Source organism: Crocuta crocuta, unplaced genomic scaffold, assembly GCF_008692635.1.
Source record: "Crocuta crocuta isolate KB4526 unplaced genomic scaffold, BGI_CrCroc_1.0 scaffold159, whole genome shotgun sequence".
Classification (NCBI taxonomy): Eukaryota; Metazoa; Chordata; class Mammalia; order Carnivora; family Hyaenidae; genus Crocuta; species Crocuta crocuta.
The window spans coordinates 1,718,789-1,740,256 of record NW_027533263.1 but is presented as its reverse complement, the minus strand read 5'-3'; the positions used below and the strand labels follow the sequence as shown (position 1 = coordinate 1,740,256).

At 36.4% G+C, this 21,468-nt stretch overlaps 1 protein-coding gene across 1 annotated transcript in view; it reads left to right on the top strand.

Moving 5' to 3' along the window:
- CATSPERT (catsper channel auxiliary subunit tau) overlaps positions 1–21,468 on the top strand; it is a 134,678-nt gene that overhangs the window by 423 nt on the left and 112,787 nt on the right. The gene's annotated exons all lie outside the window — the stretch shown is intronic.

Below are 21,468 nucleotides of genomic sequence, written 5' to 3'. Positions count from 1 at the left end.
CGTTTTATTAACTATTAAATTAAGACAATTTATATAATAATTATGACAATCTCCCTTACATGTAGGGTCGTATAAAGATCCGAGGGAGGTGATGATGCAAAGTGCTTAACACTGTAAAGCCCAGAGTCAATAAGTGTCAGCTGCTGCCATCATTAACTTTAGTGATGGTGTCATCACACATCATTGGGATTTCATTTCAAAAGGCCCAAAACTCTAGAAACTTTAGTTACCTTCGTTTTCAGTTCTTGAGGTTCTTGCAGATGAACCTGTAGGAACAAATCTGCATCATGTCTACAAAGTGAATTATTGGCCTCCTGTTCTTAATTAAAAAGATTAATTTATATTTGAAAGTTTCAAGAAACCAGGAGTTGGGTGCTTAACCAACGGAGCCCTCCAGGCACCTACCAAAAAACAAAGTTATCACGTTAAAGTAACTGGCTCTTTACTCTCTACTAATTGGGAAAATCTGTAATGGCAGGAAGCTACCATGCAGTGGTGTTTTTAATTTACTTATAAGTACAACAGTATGTACAAACATTCAAAAAAGAATAGTGTGCCTCTATGCAAGGTACACTGTTAACCCAGGTTTGGTTTCCCAACTTATTTGACCATAGAATATTTTGAGAGAACAACAAAAAGAGCTTAGGAAATGAAATGTACACTTGGATTTAGTTATAATGACCACATAAATGAATCCTTTTCAGACACAGATCCAGAGGAATGAGTAATGAGTTTATATACTATAGATGTTTATTATACAATACATGCTTAGAGTAATACAAGTATATGTTATTAAAATTATTATAATAGCTGTAAGATACATAATGTAGGCCATTGAACATGGAATGGATGGCTCTATTTAATTTAATAAATGCTGCCTATGTATCAGCCCACAGATGGGACATTATATATTTGGGCAACAGGTAGTCTTTCTGTGATTTCTTGACATTTTATGGTACGTGATTTCTTGAAAGCAGTTTATCATAGGGTTATAAGAACAGCTCTATAAATATGTTTAGCATATTCTGTACAAAATTCATTTTTTTAAACTTGGAAGCAGATATTTCTCTTATATATATTTCACTCTTACAATACATTTTGGAAAACACTAGTTTGCAGATAATGCTTAGAACACATTTCAATTCCTGACTATTCAAAGTTGAGAACCATGGAGACAGGAGACAGGAAAAGCTGGTGGGTTTTGAGGTGGATGACTTGGGTCAGACATGCTTTATTGAAAAATTGTTTGACTGTTAGGATTTAAGGAGAGATTAAAGAACGTAGGCAGTCAGTACAGTAAAGTAAAATGTCTGAGGGAATGGAAAAATATGGTGTCTAGCGCACAGAAAGAGGTATCCTTCTTGGATAGGAACAAAGGCATCTCTTCCTCCAGACCAACGTACATTTTATCCTTAGGTCACTGGTATCCATATCTTCTGGGATGCTTATTAAAATATAGACTCTTGGACCTCCCTCTTAGACCTACTGAATCAAAAGCCTGGGGCCCCAGGAATATGCTCAAATTTTAAACTACCTCAGTGGTTCTTAGATTCACATTTGAAAATTATTGTAGATAGAGGAAAAAGATAGGCATTAATGTGGGAGTCGTAGATTGAGGGAGTATGCTAGAGAAGAAATCAAATGAAGCCAGAAGAGTTTCATGAACAGGATGAAAGTAAAAGGAGGGATAAGTGACTGGAGATCTCAGTGAGATTAAAAGAAAGTTTATTGAGTATAAATTACGAAGGGTATTGGAAGGATTAACTAGAGAGAGCGCTCCAGTTGAGGGATACTGCAGTTTCTGAGTTCGGTAAAAATGTGGATTATGTACACAAACTTGTAGATTTGACCTAGTTCTGTGAAAAATGCATTAGTATTTTGACAAACATTTCATTAAATCTGTAGATTGCTTTGGGTAGTATATAATTTTAACAATATTTATTCCCTCAATCCATGAGCATGGAATATCTTTTACATTTGTGTCATCTTCAATTTCTTTCATGAGTGTATTATAGTTTTCAAGAGTACAAGTCTTTTACCTTTTTGGTTAAGTTTATTCCTAGGTATTTAAAAATTTTTGGTGCAATTCTAAGTGGAATTGTTTTCTTAATATCTATTCCTGCTGCTTTATTATTAGTGTCTAGAAATGCAACAGGTGTCTGTACATTGATTTTGTATCCTGTGACCTTACTGAATTCACTTTTCAGTTCTAGTAGTTTTTTTGGTGGAGACTTGAGAGTTTTCTATATATAGTATTATGTCATTTGCAAATATTGAACGTCTTACTTTTTCCTTACTAATTGAACGTCTTCTTTTTCTTGTCTGATTGCTCTGGCTAGGATGTCCAGACTATGTTGAACAAAAGTGGTGAGAGTGGGCATCTATGTTTTGTTCCTCATGTTAGTGAAAAAGCTCTCAGTTAGTTATAAGTTTTTCATATATGGCCTTAACTATGTTGAGGTATGTTCCCTTTGAACCTACTTTAAGGTTTTTTTTTTTTTAATCACAAATGGATATTGTACTTTGTCACATGTGTTTTCTGCATTTATTCAGATAATCATATGGTTTTTATCCTTTCACTTGTTGATGTGATATATCACATTAATTATTTTGTGACTATTGAGCCACCCTGTGTCCTAGGAATAAATCCCACCTGATCGTGGTGAATGATTCTTTTTATGTATTCCTGACTTTAGTTTGCTAATATATTTTAAAAAATTTTTAATGTTTAATTATTTTTGAAGGAGAGAGAGACAGAGCGTGAGCAGGGAAGGAACAGAGTAAGAGGGAGACACAGAATCCAAAGCAGATTCCAGGCTGAGGTGTCAGCACAGGGCCTGATGTGGGACTCGAGCTCACAAATTGTGAGATCATGACCTGGGCCGAAGTTGGATGCCCAACTGACTGAGCCACCCTGGCGCCCTGCTCATATTTTGTTGAGAATTTTGCATCTGTGTTCATCAGAGATCTTGCCGTGTAATTCCCTCCCTCCCTTTCTCTCTCTCTCTCTCTCTCTCTCTCTTTTTGTAGTGTCTTTATCTGGTTTGTGGTATTAGGGTAATGTTGGCCTCATAGAATGATTTTGGAAGTTTTCCTTGTTCTTTTTTTTGGAATAGTCTGAAAAGAATAGATATTAACTCATCTCTAAATGATAGAACTCGGGGCGCCTGGGTGGCTCAGTCAGTTGAGCATATGACTTTGGCTCAGACCATGACCTATGTGGTTTGTGAGTTTGAGCCCCGTTTTGGGCTCACTGCTGTAAGCCCAGAACCCACGTTGTCTCTGTCCTTCTCCCTCTTGTGCTCTCTCTCTCAAAAATAAAAATTAAAAAAAAAATGTTTGATAGAACTCACCTGTGAAGCTGTCTGGTTCTGGACTTACATTTGTTGGGAACCTTTTGATTATTGATTCAATTTCATTGCTGGTAATTGGTCTATTTAAATTTTTATTTCTTTTTGATTCAGTTTTGAGTGGTTATATGTGTCTAGGAATTTATCTATTTCCTCTAGATTGCCTATTTGTTGGCATTGAATTTTTCATAATATTTTCTTACAGTCTCTATTTCTGTGGTTTTGGTTGATATTTCTCCCCTTTCATTTCTGATTTTGTTTATTTGAATCTTCTCTTTTTCTTTTTATGTGGAGTCTGGCTAAAGGTTTATCAATTTTGTTGAACTTTTCAAAGAACCAGTTCCTCATTTCATTGATCTTTTCTTTCCTTTTTTTTTTCTTCAGTTTTTATTTATTTTTGTTCTAATCTTATATCCTTTCTTGAACTCATTTTTAGCTTTGTTCCTCTTTTTCTAGCTCTGGTCATTGTAAGGCTAGGTTGTTTATTTGATATTTTTCTTCCTTTTTGAGGTAGGTTTGTATTGCTATAAACTTAAACAGCTTTTCCTGCATTCCAAAGATTTTGTACTATTGTCTTTTCATTTTCATTTGTTTCCATTTGTTTTTTGGTTTCCTCTTTGATTTCTTGATTGACCCAGTCATTGTTTAGTAGTATGTTATTTAACCACCACATATTCCTGTTCTTTCCAGTTTTTCTTGTTACTAATTTCTAGTTTCATAGCATTGTGGTCTTTTTTTTTTTTTTTTTTTCCCCCTAGGAGAGAGAGAGAGAGAGACAGCGTGAGCAGGGGAGGGTCAGAGAGAGAGGGAGTCACAGACTCTAAAACAGGCTCCAGGCTCTGAGCTGGAAGTCAGCACAGAGCCTGACATGGGGCTCGAACCCACGAACCACCAGATCATGACCTAAGCAAAAGTCAGACGCTTAACCGACTAAGTCACCCAGGCGTCCCCATAGCATTGTGGTCTTAAGAGATGCATGGTATGACTTAAGTGTTTTTTATATTGTTGATTCTTGATTTGTTACATAACATGGTATCTATTTTGGAGAATATTTCATGTGCACTTGAAAAGAATGTATAGTTTGCTGTTTTAGGATCGCATATTTTTTTCTTTCTTTTCAAATTTTTATTTAAATTCTAGTTAACATACAGTGCAATATTGGTTTCAGGAGTAGAATTCAATGATTCATCACTTACATAAACACCCAGTGCTCATCATAAGTGCCTTCCTTAATACCCATCACCCATCTAGTCCATCCCCCATGCACCTCCCTCCGTCAACCCTCAATTTATTCTCTTCATAGCATGTTCTGAATATATCTGTTAGATCCATTTGGTCCAATGTGCCATTTAAAATCACTGTTTCCTGAAACAGTGTGGAGGTTCCTCAGGAAACTAACAATAGAACTCCCCTATGACCCAGCAATAGCACTGCTAGGAATTTACCCAAGGGATACAGGAGTGCTGATGCACAGGGGCACATGTACCCCAATGTTCATAGCAGCACTCTCAACAATAGCCAAAACATGGAAAGAGCATAAGTGTCCATCAACGGACGAATGGATCAAGAAGATGTGGTTTATCTATACCATGGAATACTACATGGCAATGAGAAACAATGAAATCTGGCCACGTGTAGCAACATGGATGGACCTTGAGGGTGTTATGCTGAGCGAAATAAGTCAGGCAGAGAAGGACAAATATCATATGTTTGCACGTATAGGAGGATTAGGAGGAACTTGACTGAGGACCATGGGGGAGAAGAAGGGGGGAAATGGTGGGGGAAAGGGAGAGAGGCAAACCATGAGAGACTCTTGAATGCTGACAAAAACTGAGGACTGATGGATGTGGGGGGGAGGGGGGATGGGCATGGAGGAGGACACTTGTGGGGATGAGCACTGAGTGTTATGTGGAAACTAATTTGACAATAAACTATTTGTAAAAAAAATAAAATAAAATAAAATCACTGTTTCCTTGTTGATTTTCTGTTTGGATGGTCTATTCATTGATATAAGTGGGGTGTTGATGTTGTCTCCTCTTATTATATTGCTATTCTTATGTTTTTAATAGGTGCCTTATGTATTTGGGTGCATAAGTATTTACAATTATTATATCTTCTTGTTCCCTTAATGATTATGTAGTGTCCTGTGTCTCTTGTTATAGTCTTTGTTTTAAAGTCTATTTTGTCAGATATAAGTATTGCTACCCTGGGTTTCTTTTCATCTTCATTTGTATGGTAAATGTTTTTCCATCCCTCACTTTCAATATGCATGTGCCTTTAAGTCTGAAAGGAGTCTTTTGTAGGCAGCATATAGGTCTTGTTTTTTTATTCATTCTGTCACCTTAGGTCTTTTGATTGGAGAGGTTAGTCTATTTACATTCAACGTAATTATTATTTAAAAAAATTTTTTTTTAATGTTTTATTTATTTCTAGGAGAGAGAGAGAGAGACAGCGTGAGCAGGAGAGGGTCAGAGAGAGAGGGAGTCACAGACTCTGAAACAGGCTCCAGGCTCTGAGCTGGAAGTCAGCACAGAGCCCGACGCGGGGCTCGAACCCACGAACCGCGAGATCGTGACCTAAGCAAAAGTCGGATGCTTAACCGACTAAGCCACCCAGGCGCCCCACATTCAAAGTAATTATTGATAGATATGTACTTATTGGCATTTTGTTACTTGGCTTTTTTTTTTTTTTTTGGTTATTTTTGTCGTTCTTTTCCTTTCTTCACTTGTTCTCTTTCATGGTGTGCCTTCATAGTTTCTTTTATGGTTTGTTTTTTTCATGCTTTCTTTAGTGGTATACTTGTAGTCCTTTTTAAAAAATATTTTTGTATATCACAGCTCTTTTATTTGTGGTTACCATTAGGTTTATATATAATATCTTGTACATATAACAGTCTTTATTAAGTTGGTATTCACTTGTTTGAACCCATTTTGAAAGCACTAAATTTTTACTCTTCTCTCCTCAGCCCCCACATTTTAGATATAAAGTGTCATTGTTTAATCCTTTTATTAATCTCTTTACTGATTTTTACAGATATACTTAATTTTATCGCTTTGTACCTTCTGCTTTTCTTACTCCTGCTTATAGTCTTTTCTTTCCACTCAAAGAATCCCCTCTAACATTTCTTGTAAGGCTGGTTTTGTGGTGATGGATTTCTTTAACTTTTGTTCATCTGAGAACTCTATCTGTCCTTCTATTATGAATGATAGACTTGCAGGATAAAGTACTCTTGGTTGCATATTTTTTTGTTTGTTTCAGGACTTTGAATATGTCATGTGACTCCCTTCTGGCCTGCAAAGTTTCTGCTGAAAATTAGCTGATAGACTTAAATGGTTTCCTTTGTACTAACTGTTTTCTGTTGCTGCTCACTTTATAACTACTTTTTGATACTTTAATTACTCTGTCTTGGTGTGGACCTCCTTGGATTGATTTTGTTGAGGGCTTCCATGCTTGCTGGATCTGTTTCCTTCCCCAGATTTGGGGAGTTCTCAGCTATTATTTCTTCAAATAAATTTCTGTTCCCTTCTTTCCCTCTTCTTCTGTGATCCCTTTAATGGAAATGTTGTTAAACTTGCTGGTGTCACTGAGTTCTCTTCATTTACGTCTAATATTTTATTAATGTTTTTTGTTTCTCCTCATCAGTTTGATTGCTTTTCATTACTCCCATCTTCCAGCTCACTGCTCTGTTCTTTTGCTTCCTCTAGTCTATAAGTTATTCTCTTTTAGTGTATCTTTAATTTCAATTACTGTGTTCTTCATCTCTGATTCATTCCTTTTTATGTTTTCTCTTTCTTGAAGTTCTCCACTCTTTCTCAAGTCCAGTGAGTATCTTTATAACCATTACATTAAATTCTCTATCAGGCATATCATTTGTATCTGTTTCATTTGGCTCTCTTACTGTTATTTAGTTTGGGGCATATTCCCCTGTCTCCTAATTTTGTCATGCTCTCTGTGTCTGTTTCTATACCTTTCTATATAGGAAGTCAGCTACATCTTCTGCCATTCAAGTAACGGCCTTATGAAGAGGAAGACCTATAGTGCCTATAGTTCAGTGTCTCCTGTTCACCAGAATAAGGCATTTCAGGGATATCTCCTCAGTGTACTATGGATTCCATGTTGTTGTGGTTGCACTCTATTTGCCTTTGGTCCAGTTATCTGCAATGACCTTGTTGTTGTGGGCAAGGTTTGGTCTCTGTCCTGTAATGGGCCAGTCTGGGATCTCCTTAGGCTTGAGCTGGGTCAGACCAGATGCCTGCACTCAGCATGTTTGTTAGCATTGTAATCACAGTGAATGTCAGGACACTCTCCCTGCATTATTATTGGTAGGCAGGACCTACAGTCAGACCAGATGTCTACCTCCAGTTTGTCTGTTGTGGAATACAGTGACCCTGAACTGCTGGCATTTCTCTGTGTGCTGTTCCCTATGAGGTTTTTGTTGGTGGATGAGGTCAGCAGTCAGGTCATATATCTACCCCCTGGGTGGGGGCCACAATTGAACTGGTGTGTGTGTTTATCTTCCCCTCTCCCCAGGGCAGGAGTTATTTTAGATTGGTGCTGGCTACTGGGCTCCTTAAACAATGCCATGCTTTTGGCACCTCCCTGGATGGATTCCTGTCTAGTGTAGATGGTTGGATGGGGCAGATCTGCAGGAGAAAGTGGGGACCGGATGCACTGTTAGCAAACTTGGTGGAAAGTGGGCTGCTTTCTACAAGTGTCAGTACATCTATACTGGTGAGCAGGGGAAAAGAAATGCTGCTAGACAGCAATTTTGTTCTCAGATAAGTTTCACAATGAAACTTCGCTTTTATGCACAGGCTCTGAAATACAGCAAAGAAATCTTCCTGTATAACTCAGGTACCTCAGAAACTGCTGCTTCACTGTTGTAACTTGGTGAGGTTTTTGTCATACTATCTTTTTAATGCCAGAGACCCAGTTTTCTATAGCCCCTTGGCTGTCACAAAGCCGAGCCTGCTCATTTTTAATGTTTCCTGTGTTAAGCTTCACTGATTATAAAAATTTCCGAAGTTAAACCCATCTTGTTTCAGCATCAAGTGTTATAGGGATTCATCTTCCCAGTCAGGTCCCCCATGCTTGGGGTACTGGGTGTGGGGTTTGCTGCTGCTGCTCCTCCTCCTCCATGCCTGCTGTGTCCCTCCCTGCTGCAGTCAGTCTTAGGGATCAGTTTGGTTCTTGACTGTGTTTCTGCCCTTCTACCATTCTTGATTTGGCCTCCTCTCTACAGGTAACTCTGAAAAACCTGATATGCTGGTCTTCGGTCATTTTCTGGGTTATTTACACTGATGGGGGTGTTATCTAGGTGTGTGCATGTGACAGGGTGAGCCCACGGTCGTCCTCCTCCACGATCTTCCCCAGTATTTGACATTTTAAGTATTGTATTCTGTGGGATGGACCTCCTTGGGTTCATCTTGTTGGAAACTCTGTGCTTCTTGGACTGGGATGTCTATTTCCATCACTAGGTTAGGGAAGTGTTCTGTTATTATTTCCTCTAATAATTTTTTTATACCTTTCTCTCTCTCTTATTCTTCTAAGACTCCTATAAATGCTTGTTTGCTTGATGTTGTTCAAGAGATCTCTTAATCTATTTTCAGTTTTTTAAAGTTTTTTTTTCTTTTTGCTGTTAATCTTGTGTGTTTTCCATTACACTTTTGTCCAGGTCACTGAACTTCTTTTGCATATTATGATCTGTTGATTCCCTCTAGTGTGTTATTTCATTTACTGTATTCGTTGACTGTGATTGGTTCTTTTAATATTTTCTATCTCTGTATTGACAGTCTCACTGAGTTCTTCCCTTTTTGCTCCAGCCCAGTGAATGTGTTTACAGTCATTACTTTAAATTCTTTATCAGGCATATTGCTTATCTCTGTTTCACTTTTTTTTTTCTTAAATTTTTTCCTGTTCTTTCTTTTGGAACATATTTTTTCTGTCTCTCCTTTTTGCTTGACTCTCTTATTTATATGGATTAGACAGAAAGACCACTTCTCTTAAACTTGAAGGAGTGTTTGTGTATGATGTCCCCTGTGTAGACTGTGTATGCTTGGTGACTGTTGCTGGCTGGCTGGAGTTATGGGAATATATGCTAGTTACTGTTTGAAACTGTGGTTTGTTTTTTTTTTTTTTTACAAAAAGAAGAAAAAAATTTAAAAAACAACAAAAATTAAAATAAGACAAATTTTAAAAGTTTAAAAATTAAAAAAATTAAATAAAATTTAGCGGTGCCTGGGTGGCTCAGTCGGTTAAGCGTCCGACTTCAGCTCAGGTCATGATCTCACGGTTCATGGGTTGCAGCCCCACGTCGGGCTCTGTGCTAACAGCTAGCTCAGAGCCTGGAGCCTGTCTTCAGATTCTGTGTCTCCCTCTCTCTCTGACCCTCCCCTGCTCACACTGTCTCTCTCTCTCTCTCTCTCTCTCTCAGAAATAAATAAAACATTAAAATTTTTTAAATAAAACTTACACATGTAGCTTATTTTCTGTGCCCCAGCACCATGGAGGCTGGTGTGGCCTTATAAATTCTGGGTTCACTGAGGTTGTGAGCTCATTGGGAGCCAGACCTGTTCTGGTCTGGGCTTTTTAAACTTTTTTATTTTTTTAATCAAGTGAGTTAACATACAGTGTAGTCTTAGTTTCAAGAGTAGAACCCAGTGATTCATCTCTTGCATAGGACACTCAGTACTCATTCCAAAAAGAGTGCCCTCATTAATGCCCATCATGCATTTAACCCATCCCCTCACCCACCCCCCCCCTCCAGCAACCTTCAGTTCTCTGTATTTAAGAATCTCTTATGGTCTGTCCCCTCTCTTTTTGTTTTTTTCTCCTCCCTTCCACTATGTTCATCTGTTGAGTTTCTCAAATTCCACATTTGAGTGAAATCATAGGATATCTGTCTTTCTCTGACTTATTTCACTTAGCATAATTAACCCTTTAGTTCCATCCATATTGTTGCAAAAGGCAAGATTTCATCCTTTTTCATTGCCAACTGGTGTTCCATTGTATTTATATACCACATCTTCTTTATCCATTTATCAATTTATGGACATTTTGGCTCTTTCCATAATTTGGCTATTGTTGATAGCATTGCTATAAACATTGGGGTGCATGTGCCCCTTTGAATCAACATTTTTGTATCATTTGTATAAAAGCCTAGTAGTGCAATTGCTGGGTTGTAGGGTAATTCTGTTTTTAATTTTTTGAGGAACCTCTGCACTGTTTTCCACCATGGCTGCACCAGTTTGCATTCCCAAAAACAGTACAAAAGTGTTCCCCTTTCTCCATATCCTCACCAAATCTCTTGTTTCCCTAGTTGCTAATTTTAGCTATTCTAACCGGTGTGAGATGGTTTCTCATTGTGGTTTTGATTTGTATTTCCCTGATGATAAGTGATTTTTGAGCATCTTTTCATGTGTCTGTTAGCCATCTGAATATCTTCTTTGGAAATGGGTCTATTTGTGTCTTCTGCGCACTTCTTCACTGGATTGTTTTTTTGGGTTTGGTAAATTCTTTATAGATTTTGGATACTAACATTTTATCCTATGTGTCATTGGCAAATATCTTCTCTCATTCTGTAGGTTGCCTTTTAGTGTGGTTAATTGTTTCCTTTGCTGTGTAGAAGCTTTTTATCCTGATAAGGTCCCAATAGTTCATTTTTGCTTTTATTTCCTTTGCCTCCAGAGACATGTCAAGTAAGAAGTTTCTGTGGCCAAGATCAAAGATATTGCTGCCTATTTTCTCCTATAAGATTTTGATGATTTCCTGTCTCACATTTAGGTCTTTCATCCATTTTGAATTTATTTTTGTATATGTTGTAAGAAAGTGGTCCAGTTTAATTGTTCTGCATGTCACTGTCCAGTTCTCCCAGCACCATTTGCTAAAGTGACTGTCTTTTTTTCCACTGAGTATTCTTTCCTGCTTTGTTGAAGATTAATTGGTCCTATATTTGTGGGTCCATTTCTGGGTTCTCTATTCCATTGATCCGTGTGTCTGTTTCCATGCCAGTACCATACTGTATTGATGGTTACAGCTTTGTAATACAGCTTAAAGTCTGGGATTGTGATGCCTCAAGGTTTGCTTTTCTTTTACAACATTATTTTGGCTAGTTGGGGTCTTGTGGTTTCATACAAATTTTAGAATTGTTTGTTCTAGCTCTGTGAAGAATGCTGGTATTATTTTAATAGAGTTTGCATTGAATGTGTAAATTGCTTTGGGTAGCGTAGACATTTTAACAATACATGTTCTTCCAAACCATGTGTATGGAATGTTTTTCCCTTTCTTTGTGTTTTCAGTTTCTTTCATAAGCTTTTTATAGTTTTCAGCATATAGATGTTTTACCTCTTTGCTTAGGTTTACTCCTAGGCATCTTATGGTTTTTTATACAGTTATAAATGGGATCAGTTCCTAGATATCTCTGTCTGCCCCTTCATTATTGGTATATAGAAATGCAACCTATTTCTGTACATTGATATTATATCCTGCAAGGTTGTTGAATTCCTGTGTCAACTCTAGCAGTTTTTTGGTGGAGTCTTTCAGGTTTTCCATATAGAGTATCATGTTATCTGCAAAGAGTGGAAGCTTGACTTCTTCCTTGCCAATTTTGATGCCTTTTATTTCTTTTTATTGTCTGATTGCTGAGGCTAGGACTTACAGTACTATGTTGAACAATAGTGGTGATATTGGATGTCCCTGTGTGTTCCTGATATCAGGGGGAAAGCTCTCAGCTTTTAGGTATGGGCCTTTCATATATGGGTTTTATAATGTTAAGGTAAGTTCCTTCTATCCCTACTTTGTTGAGGGTTTTTTTTTTATCAGAAAAGGAGCTGTATATTGTCAAATGCTTTTCCTGCATCTGTTGAAAGGATCATATGGTTCTTAGCCTTTCTTTTATTAATGTGATGTATCACATCGATTTGTGAATATTGAACCAGTCCTGCAGCCCAGGAATAAATCCCACTTGATCATGGCAAATAATTCTTTCAGTGTATTGTTGAATTCAAATTGCTAGTATCTTCTTGAGTATTTTTGCCTCTATGTTCATCAGGGATATTGGCCTGTAATTCTCCTTTTTAGTGGGGTCTTTGACTGGTTTTGGAATCAAGGTAATGCTGGCTTCAAAGAATGAGTTTGGAGGCTTTTCTTACATTTCTGTTTTTTGGAATGGTTTGAGGACAATAGGTATTAACTCTGCTTTAAATGTCTGGTAGAATTCCCTTGGGAAGCTATCTGACCCAGGACTCTTACTGGGAGATTTTTGATAACTAATTTAGTTTCTTTGCTTGTTATGAGTCTGTTCAAATTTTCTGTTTCTTCCTGTTTGAGTTTTGGTAGTGTATGAGTGTCTAGGAATCTGTCCATTTCCTCCAGATTGTCCAATTTGTTGGCATATACTTTTTCATAGTATTCTCTAATAATTGTTTGTATTTCTGTGGCGCTGGTTGTGATCTCTCTTCTTTCATTCATGATTTTATCTATTTGGGTTCTCTTTTTGAAAAGTCTGGCTAGGGTTTTATCAAAGGTGTTTTTTCTTCCAGAAACCAGCTCTTAGTTTCACTGATTTGTTCTGTTTTTTTTTTCTTCTTTTGGATTCTCTATCATTTATTTCTGCTCTTTATTATATTCCTTCTCCTGGCTTTGGACTTTATTTGCTGCTCATTTTCTAGCTCCTTTAAAACAAGATCCATCTATATGCTGCCTATAGGAGATTCATTTTAGACCTGAGGTACCTGAAGATTGAAAGTGAGGGGATGGAAAACCATCTGTCATGCTAATGGACATGAGAAGAAAGCCAGAATAGCCATAATTATATCAGACATGCTAGATTTTAAAACAAAGATTAACAAGAGATGAAGACGGTCATTGTATCATGAGGGGTATGTCCATGAAGAAGAGCTAACATATGTAAGCTAACAAATGTCCCAACTTGGGGACATAAATATTTACAACTGTATAAATCAATATTTGGGGACAAATATATAAATCAATCACAAACATAAGCAAACTTATTGATAATAATGCCATAATTGTGAGAGACTTTAATACTCCACTTACAGTAATGGACAGATCATCTAAGCAGAAAACCAACAAGCAAACAACAGCTCTGAATGACACATTGGACCAGATGGACTTAATAGATATATTCAGAATATTTCATCTTAAAGCAGCAGAATATACATTCTTCTCGAGTGCACATGGAACATTCTCCAGAATAGATCACATATTGGGTCATACCCCTCAACAGATACAAAAATATTGAGATCATACCGTGCATATTTTCATATGGCAATGGTATGAAACTTGAAATCAACCACAAGAAAAAATTTGGAAAGCTCTCAAATACATGGAGGTTAAAGAACATCCTACTAAAGAATGAATAGATTAACCAGGAAATTAAAAAAGAAATTTAAAAATACGTGGAAGCAAATGAAAATAAAAACACGACAGCCCAATCCCTTTGGGATGCAGCAAAGGCAGTCCTAAGACGCAAATACATTGCAATTTAGGCCTATCGCAAGAAGCAAGAAAGATCCCAAATACGCAACCTACCTAACCTTATATTCATCTGGGCTTTTCAGGGAGAGAGGGAGAGATCGTCCCCACAACTCCTTGGTTCTTTTTTTTTTTTTTTTTTTCTGTGTCCCAGTATAGTCATGGCTCAGGTGGGCTTGCAGATCCTGGCCTTGCTGAGGTCACAAGCTCACTGTGACAAGTGGAACTGCCAGTATGGCATCAGGATCCACTAGTTATGGTGCCCAGACCCTTCTCTGGTGTGGGCTTTTAAGGTGGAGGGGGAGAGAGCATTCCCACAGCTCCTTGGCTCTTGTAAATCCTGCGTTTTTGTGTTTGTTTTTGTGTTTTGTGAGGTTTTTTTTTTCTTGCCCTCCCCAGTGCAGTTGGGGCTGTGTGGTCATGTGGACCAAGGGCTTGATGAGATCCCAAGCTTGTTGTGACAACTAGACCTGCCCATTATTATGTCTGGACACCGCTGTGGTCTAAGCTTTGTTGTCTTTTTAATATACTAGTTGCCCTTTTAAGCTGCAGCTTTTCTTTAGTGCCTAAGAACAGGAATCTGTTCCAGGTTCCTTAGTATTATCCCTTTCCACTGACATTTGCCGTATCCTGGGGTTTGGAGTTCCCTTTGTTAACGTGGCTCTGTTTCTTCTGCTGTTTTCTTTCTCTTCTATCTTTGGTTTTCAGAAGGTGTTCAGTCAACCTTCAGTTTTTCTTCAAGAGGAATTGTTCTATTAATAGGTATAACTTTGTGTGTTTTGTGGAGGGACTGAATTCAGGGTTTTCTTCCTATAAGTCACCATCATCGGCCAGAACCTCTTAATTGTGTTTTATCTTCTTTTCTTGATTAAGGTTTTTTTTTACTATGGTCTAATTTGAGAATTGAGATCTTAACAGTATTGAATCTTTCCATCCATGAATATGGAATATTTATCGTGAATTTAGATGTTCCTTAATTTCACTCAGAAATATTTTGCAGTTTTTAGTGTACAAGTCATAATATTTCTTCTTTTTATTATTTCTTCTATTAAATTTATTCCTAATTATTTTTTATTTTGGTGCTATTTCATATGTAATTATTTTCATTGCTTTTATATAGAAATGCAAAAGATTTTTTAAAAATTTTACATTTTTTTAAATCTTTTTATAAAAAATAGGGCTCAGTCCCACAACTCTGGGATCATGACCTGAGTTGAAATCAAGAGTCAGATGCTCAACCTACTGAGCCAGTCAGACACTCCTACAAAAGATATTTTTGTATTTTGTTCTTGTATCATTGAACTTGTTTATTAGTTTTAGCAGTTTATTTTTGTGTATGTGGATTTCTTTAGAGTTTCTAAGTACAAGATTTTAATGCCTGCACAGAAAGACCAGTTTTACCACTTTCTTTCAAATGTGGACACTTTTTATTTCTTGTCTGACTGCATTGGATATAACCTACAGTCCAGTGTTGACTAAAAGTAGTGAGAGTGAGGGGCACCTGTGTGGCTCAGTCAGTTAAGCCTCCGACTTCGGCTCAGATCGTGAACTCATGTTCCTGGGTTTGAGTCCCGTGTCAGGCTCTGTGCTGACAGCTCAGAGCCTGGAACCTGCTTTGGATTCTGTATCTCCCTGTCTCTCTGCCCCTCCCACTCTCATGTTCTGTCTCTCTCTGTCTCAAAAATAAATAAATCATTAAAAAAAAAAGTAGTGAGAGTGAACAACTGCCTTACCAGTCTTAGGGGGAAAGCATTTAGTCTTTCACCATTGAGTGTGATGTTAGGTAAGTTCCCTTCTATTCGTAGTTTATTCAGAGTTTTTATTAAGAATGTATTTTAGAGGTGCCCAGGTGGCTTAGTCGGTTGAGCACCCGACTTGATTTTGGCTCAGGTCATGATCCCAGGGCCTTGGGATCGAGCCCCGCATCAGGGCTCTGTGCTCAGCATGCAGCCTGCTTAAGGTTCTCTCTCCCTCTGCCCCTCTTCCTAGCTCGTGCTCTCTCTCTCTCAAAAAAAAAAATGCTTTTTAGATTTTGTCAGATATATTTTCTGCATCTCTTGAAATGATCATGTGATTTTTCTTTATTGGACATATTTGTTAATATGGTTTATTACATTACTTTCAGATGGGAAAATCCCACTCTGTCATGGCACATGGTCCTTTTTGTCTGGTATCCTCATATTTTGTTGAGGATTTTTGCCTCTGTATTCATGAGGGATAGTAATTTGTTGTTTTCTCACCTTGTGATGTCTGTCTGGGTTTGGTGTGACATAAAATGACCTCAGAGAATATCCTGAGGAGTTTCCTTCCTCTACTTCCTCCTCCCACTTTTTTTCCCTAAAGAGTTTGTGAAGGGTTCTTATAATTTCTTCTTTAAGTATTTGGTAGAGTTCACCAGTGAAACAATATGGGCCTGGGTTTTTCTTTTTAGGAAGAGTTTTAAATACAAATTCAGTTTCTTTACTTATTATAGATATTTTCATATATTCTTCTTGGATCAGTTTTGGTAATTCGTGTCTTTTTAGGAATTTTTCCATCTCATCTAAATTGTGTAATTTGTTAGTATAAAATTATTTATGGTTGTAGTAGTTTATATTGCCTTATATGGCAATGAACTTTGCAGATGCAATGATTAGGATTTTGAGATAGGGAGATTATCCTGGATTGAGTTGGGCCCTAAATGTAATTTGTAATCACATATGTAACCACAAATATAATCACAAATGTCTCTGTAAGAGAGAGGTAGAGGTATGCTGTTGAGGACATACCTAGTCTTGGAATTTTTAATCATAGTTATATATATGCTCAACTTCAGTACATAATACCAAACAGGTTTTCAAAGAAGAAAGATCAATTTATATTCTTACTGACACTGATTAGAATTCTAGTTACTCCACATCCTTGCCACCTGATATTGTCAGTTTCTTTATTTTTAATCATCTAAGAAATGTGTTAGTGGTATCTCTTTGTGGTGTTAATTTTTTCCCCCGATGACTAATGAGGGTGAGTTCCTTTCCAAATGTTTATTAGCTATCATATATTTTGTGAAATACTCATTTTTATTTTGGATTGTTTTCCTTTTTGTTAACTGATTTGTAGAAGTTTGTATATAGTAGTTATGGGCTCTTTGTCAGTTATATTATACATGTTGCAAATATTTTCTTCCAAATATCTTATGTGTGACATCTTTTGATAAGCAGAAGTTATTAAATTTAGTGTAGTTGAATGTATCAAACTTTTTTCTTTATGGTTATTGCTCTTTGCATTATTTTCAAAATCTTCTACCTCAACCTCATGAAAATATTCTCTTGTATTATCTTGTAATTGTTTTTCCTTTGACGTTGAGATCAGCAGTTCACCTATAACTGATTTTTTTGTGTGTGGTGTGAGATAAAGACAGAGTTTCTTTTCTTTTTTTTCTCTCTGACCTTCCTTTTATTCTTGTATTCTTTCTTTCTGTATTTTTTTCCATGGTGATTTCTACTTGACCTACCTTAGAATGTTTTTTCTCCACTATTCTGCAGTACCAACTTTGTCACAAATTGAATGCCCATGTGTGGGTCTGTTTCTAGACTCTAATCAGTTTCTTGGTGCATTTATCTATATTTTTGCTAATGCCTTCAGACATTAAGAAATATCCTTATTTTTTTAAGTTTTAAATACTTCATTTTCTTTTCCCTTTTTTTTTTTTTTTAGTTTTATTTCTGAGAGAGAGAGAGAGAGAGAGAGACAGCGTGAGCAGGGGAGGGTCAGAGAGAGAGGGAGACACAGAATCCGAAGCAGGCTCCAGGCTCTGAGCTAGCTGTCAGCACAGAGCCCGACGTGGGGCTCGAACCCACAAACCGCGAGATCATGACCTGAGCCGAAGTCGGACACTTAACCAACTGAGCCACCCAGGTGCCCCCATTTTGTTTTTCTTCAAGATAGTTTTGGCTACTCTTGGCCTTTCCATTTCCATTTTATTTTTTTGGGAAAGTTCATCAGTTTCTTTAGGAAAACTTGTTAGGATTTTGATTTTGGTTGCATTGCAACTCGTTCAGTTTGAAGAGAAGAATTATTTTGAGTTGACTCTTGAACAATGTAGGGGTCAGGGACACTGATCCCCATCCAGTTGAAAAATCCATGTTTAACTTTTGATTTCCCCCAAATTTATTACTAATGTCTACTGTTGACTGCAAGGTTTACTAATAATATGAACAGTTGATTAACACATATTTCGCATGCTATATGTACTGTATACTATATTGCAATAAAATAAGCTAGAGAAAGGAAAATGTCAAGAAAATTATAAGAAAATGAAAATATATAGTATTATATGTATATTTATTGAAAAAAATTAATGTATAAATGAACCCAGGCAGTTCAAATTTATGTTGTTTGATGACCAACTGTATATTATATATCATGATGAAATATTTATGTATAACATAAATATGTAAGTATTATATAAGCATAACATAATAGTATTTATGTACTTATATGTAAATATATGTTATATACCTAAGTATATGTATCTCAGTGTAATATACTTATATGTATTATACAAATATAATAATGTAATAAAACTATGCCTTGCTTCTTTATGCTTTTATATTTACTTATTCTGTCTAGACTTCTCTCCTTGCAGTTCTTAATTATTTTTCTCTTCAGACCCCTTTGACGTATCATCACTTCTTTCCTTAACACTCTTTCTGCCCACTCCCCTTATTTGCCAGGTGTTTATGAAATACCTCCTTTTTTTTTTTTTTTTTTAAAGCAAGCTTCATGTCCAGCACAGAACCCAATGTGGGACTTGAACTCATGACCCTGAGATCAAGACCTAAGCTGAAGTCAGGAGTCGGACACTTAACTGACTGAGCCACACAGGTGTCCTGATATACTTCTTAGGCATCCTGAATGGGGCTTGGTACTGGAATCTTACCTCTTGCTCCTCTTTTGCTCCAGGGTTGTGGCCATTAGTATTTGCTAAAAAGTGGACAATCAGATGACGAACTAAGTATCAGCTTTATCTAAAACTTTCTGTAATGAGTCTAAACTGGACACTGTTATGGAACTCCTACCTCCATCTCAAATTGAAGGCAGCATGCATGAAATGAAGAAGGTGAACCTGCTTCATTCTTAGCAGAATGTGCCTAGTTGAGAATATGCATAGAAACTGGCAGCTTAAAGCCCCCTGAAGGGAGATATAGGAAAGTGAGACAAACTGTAGGTGTTTAGATGTGACTATGTAGAAGTCTCCAAATTGCTTTGATTGCACAATCTTATCAGTAAAAAACATATGAACATCTGTCACCAATGTTTGTATATTTATACATTACATAAATGTGCTATAATTTACTATGTAAAATCTATAATTATAAAAAATTAAAAATGATAACTAATATTTCTAAAAATGATTTCCATTTTATTTATTAGTGGTACAGAATTCAATAAGCATTACTATTTTTGAAAAGCATGATTCAGTATTTGTGATGTAGTGATTTGAAGGTCTAGTTCTAAGGCAAATTGATTTCACTATATCATTTTTAATGCTATTATATTTGTAAAAGAAACTTTCAAAGATTTGAAATTTCAGGTGAAAGAGGTACATCTTGGTTGTGCTTATTAGTAAACCACATTACTCATTTTTCTTTTCTTTTTTAAAAAAATATTTAAGTAATCTCCATACCCAGTGTGGGGCTTGAACTCACAGTCCCAAGATCAAGAGCTACATGCTCTTCTGACTGAGCCAGCCAGGCACCCCCCACATTCTCATTTTTCATTTCTATTCTGTTATGCAAAGTTTTAATCCAGATTTTATCAGTATAATGCTATCTTTTCTGAGTAATTAGTTCTGGCAAACTACTTGGAAGGCATTACATATTTTTTAATATTTAAAAGGGAAAAATGGTCTAACCTTCCTTTGTGAGATTTTTAAACAAATAAGGAAATCATTTCCAAGTTTTTAAAGTGTGATACCATGAGCTTGTAGGGTGATCATAGCACATTTGCACATACATAAAATAACATTAGATGAAAATATTTCCAGTTTTCAAAATGTTCTTCACATGAGTTCATTTCAAAAAGATAGTTATTTTCACACTCTTTAAAATGTAACTATCTTACCCTGAAAAGACAGATTAAGAAATACGTATTTTAAAACATTTGCTAGTTTACATAGTGCTGATAGTTCTTTCTCATTACAGAAAAGTTTATTTGAAACATTTGTCGTTTTGTAAAACCAAAGTACATGGTATGTCTCTGTGTTTGCCAGCTTTAAAAAATATTTTGCCATGAAATTTTTTATGATCAGCCCTTATCTATTTGTAAAGCACACTGAATATGTTACTTAAGGTAGTGTGCATTGGTCAATACACTTAACTAGCAAATGAAATATTTAGAACTCATGAAGGCAGTGATATGCACTTCTCTGAGCATAAAACTAACATTTTGCCTCAGAATATTTGTCTACTGCTTATAGTAAGTTATATGTGGTTACTTTTCTTATTTGTTAAAGAAAATTGTTAAATTCTAATATTTTCTTCCACTACTCTAGAGGATAATTCTGGACCCTGCTGTGAATGTCCTTGGTTCATGAGAACAGAACCACAGAGGGTGAAAAAGAGTCGTTGCTCCTGTGCTCGGGCAGGGAAAAAAAGGATTTGAAAAATATTTTATAGAGTTAATAATTCCAGGTATTTGTAGTTTGCACAATGAATGGGAAGGTCTGACCAATCAAATTAAGTTACTCTTTTTGCCATATAGGAGATCTGGATTTGATAAAGAAAAAGGAAAGATAAAATTCTGTTTTTTTCCAGCAATTGTTTTTCTTAGAAGCAATAATTGTTTTCTTCACTTATGTGTCTTTAACTCCAGGATGAACTTATTAAGGGCAAGACCATTTCAAGGGAGAATCAGCACAGTGCCAGGCATACAGTTGTGCCAGCACATTAGTAAATGTTAATTAATGTAAGGACATTAATTAAGGTTTCCATTAGGGCTAGGAAGTAGGAATATATGGGAAAAAGGTAAGTGTAGGCTGGTGGGTTTTCAAAGAAAACTGGAATGGAGGAGAACAGTCAAAAAAGTTATTGGGGAGGAAGTACAGGATAATGTGAGTGAATGTATAGAAGTGCCTCAAGGAACTTTTATTCAAGGAGAGATGAAAGGCATAGTGGAATTAACTGAAATAAAAGTTCTTTGCAGGTTCAGGAGAAATTCTAGGTGGTATAAGTAGGCCTTATGAGACTAGTCTTCAGAACTTCTGTTCAAAATTATGATGGAATTTTGGCAAAGAATTGTTTTGCTTGTGTTGCTGTCACCAAAGACAACTCTGCTCAGATGAGGAAGGAGACAGAGAGAGTGGTGATCTTAGAGGCAAGGCAGTATTTTTGTCACGTAGTTAAGGATAAATTGAGAATCAGTATTCTAAAGAGTTCCCCCCACTTATTTTGTATTTATTAAAATGCACATTCAAAATAGACTTTCATAATAAGAGGGTCCATGGAAAGCATGAGGGTCCACATTAAATACATATATAATGTACCACAGTTTGATAGTTTTGTGACAACATAGTAGTTGTCACTCAGTTATCTTAAATTACAAATTATACAGATACATAAAAATCATATATTTAAAGCCCATT